Here is a 3,902-nt window from a genome sequence, read left to right as displayed (position 1 = left end):
GGTCACTTCGCCGTTAAGTTCTTGTGACCTGCTAAATGACTCGTTTTATTCCAAGGCCTGAGTTGGAGCTGGCAGCTCCTCCGAGCTTTGTCAGTATCCATGATGGAGATCACCGGTGCTGAGGGGGGAGGGGTGGCCTTCCCTCCTCTGCTCCCTGAGAAGGAGTCAGGACGTCAGGCTTCTACTCACGCCGAGTCTTGGATCCTGGGTCATCTCTGGTCTGCAAGCTGCAAGATGAAGATGTCCGCTCCTTGTCAGTTCTTGCTGGTGTTGAGTAGAATCCGCTCGCCCGCTGCGTCTGGCTCCTTCGTCCCGAACTCTCTGTGTGAGCGCTCAGGTATGGCCCCGGCTGTGGTTTTCGCCGCGACCCTGCCGCCGCCGCCGCCAGGCAGCTACTGGCAAGCGCTCAGATGTGTCTTCTTGCCTTGGCTTTCCCTCTCTTGTCTAACTCTCTGTCCTGTGATGGCACACTTGGTGTGATTCTCTGGCTTAGGACTGTTCACTGGAACTCTAAAACTGCTTTCTATGCGAGAGCATGTTCAGATTCCAGCTTCTCCTCCACCATCTTCCCGGAACCCCTCCAGGAGAGGTGCTTTACAAAGCAATTCCATCAAGAAGAAGGAATAATCACTCCTTTAATAGGAATGAGACATGGTTTTCTGAAAAGTGTGTGTATTCTTACATTTTAGTTTTACTATTTTTTTTTTTTTTTTAGTTTTCCATTTATTTTCTAGTACTAGGTTTGAACTCAGGGCTTCATGCTTGCTTGCTTTCTGTCACTCTACCACTTGAGCCACAGTTACAGTTTTTCTTCTGCTGGTTAATTGGAGATAAGAACCTCACAGATTTTCTGTCTAGTGTGGCTATGAACGTTGAGGCTCAGATCTCAGCTTCCTTGAGGAGCTAGGATGGTATATATGAGCCACCACCACCTGGCTCACACTTGATATTTTTAAGAGCTTTACTGGGTCATGATTTATTTAGAGCATTGTATATATCTGCCCATTGTTTGACAGATGTGCACAACCATAAAAGCATCACAATCACTACAGCATGATGCTAAGGGACTTCCTGTTTTTTTTTTTAATTTTAAATTCCTCCTCTTACACCTATCTGCCTTATTCCAAGCAACTATAATAGGCTTCTATTACTAGATAGTAACTTTTAAGGTTATAAACAAGGACAAAAATTCTGACTCAGAAAAATCTGATTGCTAAACCCATGTATATCCATTTATATCTCCTGTGGACAATCGTTGCATCCTCCCAAAATCCATGCACTGAAGACGGCAGTGTTTGGAGGTTGGGGTCTTTTGGCAGGGACTGGGTAATACGGCATGGAGCTCTTGTGGATGGGACGCCAGCTAGGGTCCAGTGAGAAAGCGCCATGTTTGAGCTAGGAAGCTGATTCTATAGATGCAAATCTGTTGCTGGTGCCTTGATTTGAACTTCCAAGCCTTTAGACTGTGAAAAATAAAAATTGTTGTTTATAGTCCACCCAGCAGCAGCTGGCACAGAGGCCTAAATGCATAGACACCATTCTTCCCCTTTCAGAATGGGAATCCTGATTAATAACTGGACGGGCAATGAGATCTCTAGGAGATTATTTTCCCAAGCCTGTCTTGCAGCTCAGTATTGCCATGTGAACTAGTTCTTACCAGTAAGATGTAAGAAGTGTCACATGAGACCCCTGGGAAAATGCTGAGAGGGGGTTGACTTGGAAGAACTCCCTTTGTTTTTTACCCCTATGCCTTCCCACTGCACTGCGTGGAATGCGTTTGCAATGGCTGGAGGTCTGCCAGCCATCTTGGATTACAAGGTGACCTTGAAAATTGAAGCCATTTCCTAACTTGGTTGAGCAGAGAGCTGGAGCCTACATCTCTGAGATCACCACAAAGCATCATAGAAAACATGTACCATTTCCATTTGGACCTCTTTATGAGGCCTAAATTTCAAATTGATTTAAATAACTGTCATGCTTTTCTGTTCATGTGCAGTTGAGTCTCATTTGTACTTCAACTTTTGTTTTCTCAGAGCAATCACACAATGCCATCTTGCTTTTATTTCCATTTGAATTATACCAGATGTAGATCTTCTTTGAAACCTTTATCCTTAGTTTTGTCAGGGAATCAGTCATGTTGCTGGGGTCAAGCCAATCTCCTTAAAAAACATTAAGTAGCAGTGGGTAGCGCAGCTGTTTCGGAACATTCTTCCTGTTCTGGAACATGAGTTCTCTGAGGGGCTCTATCATAACACACTGAAGCCCTGCTTGCCCTTGGTAAAGGTCATGACCACAAGATTCTTTCAACTTGTGCTAGAGGGACAGGGAGAATCTTCCTGATGTTTATCTCTCCATGTTAAAGAAAGAAACAATGAAGAAAGGACAACCTTATGTGCCAAAAGAAATTCATATGGTCAAAGATGAATCTCCTAGGCTAGGGACATGGTTTTGATTCTCAGCATGGAAATAGATTATTCCTATTATTGCCTTGGATGAGTTGCACTGCTATATTGCTCAGTTAGGTGGAATGCGTGTGAAAAGTTGAGGGCTCCTAGCTGTCTTGGCCACAGGGTTAAGGATCCACAGAACCCTGATGCTTTTGGGGTGCTTTCTGATGGCCTGGGCTCTAGAACACATTTTCCTCTCTTGCTTATAATAAGCTTTCTCTTGTAATGCCATGCAGTGTGTGCTATAAAATATAAACTTAATTAAGCTCTGTTAGGGGCTGCAATCCTTGTGGAAAGGGGAAAATGGATGAACTATAATAAAGAAGAATTGGCCAAGGCAAACATTTGTGCTATTTTTCACTGGCATTTCTGGAAATTAAGCCATTAAATCAGAAGAGCAGGTCAGGCTGCTTTGATATTTATTTTTCATTCCCGGACTGCAAAAATAACAGGTTTAACTTATAATGACGTAAAATCAACACCTACTGTGTTCCATTAATTAATTCTGGCATTTTATAAACAACATCTCCTAGGTCTGTCTAATATGATTTTTTTCCTGAAGCATATTTGTCATGATACCATAGTATCTTAGACATTTAAAAAAGATTTCCATATTTCCTCTCATGCTCTGCCTATATTTTTTTTCAGTGAGGACAGAAAGCTGTGTACAATGAAGAAATTGCAAATTGTAGTACTACATTCCTATTTTTTCATAGACATGGTGATTTTCCAGTTTGCAGTATTTTAGGACTATTGCATTTTACTACAGGCAGGAGCTTTCAGAATACTCAGACCATATTTATTTTAGCTTAAACTCTACAAGGACTTGTTTCAAAATCATGTTTCCCAAAGTTCTTCATTATTTTCCAATTGAGCAAATTCTTTTTCTTTTGCCATTAATAAAATTTATATGTATTGGATTTACCTTGGTCTCCTAACAGTTTCTACCCTAGAGGATAAAAAAATTTCTGCTGTTTGCTTTTTTTCCTTATTTTATATAGTTTGTCCAATGATGAAATGTCTTGAAGTGCCCACCTATTATTCCATTAAAGTTTATTGCTTCTTTTTTCACCTCTTAATTTCCTCTTACTCCCAAATATGGCTGAGGTAAGAATGAGATGTTGAAGACTGGCAGTGTTTCTAATGTTTATAAATTCTGTACCAGTCCATACTCAAGTGAAACACAAAATTCACAGAATAATCTCAAATTTACATAAAGACAATGTCTGTCTCGTGATGTCTGATATGGTAGTCAGCTGGTAGATAGTAGCAATTATCTTGAGCAGGTTTGCAGTAATCTTAGCTGATTAAGTCCATGCAATTTGATATAGCCTATTTTCTCATTTGACTTCTAATCCATGTGTTTGTTTTTCTTTTGAGAGCCTTCTCTGTGGTCTGATATATAACTTTTTTCTTTTTTAGCCCTAATGCCATTTGCTTTATATAACTAGGCGA

This window comes from Dipodomys ordii, unplaced genomic scaffold (assembly GCF_000151885.1).
Source record: "Dipodomys ordii isolate 6190 unplaced genomic scaffold, Dord_2.0 Scaffold30, whole genome shotgun sequence".
Lineage (NCBI taxonomy): Eukaryota > Metazoa > Chordata > Mammalia > Rodentia > Heteromyidae > Dipodomys > Dipodomys ordii.
The sequence above is the reverse complement of the archived record's forward strand: the minus strand, read 5'-3'. Positions refer to the sequence as shown.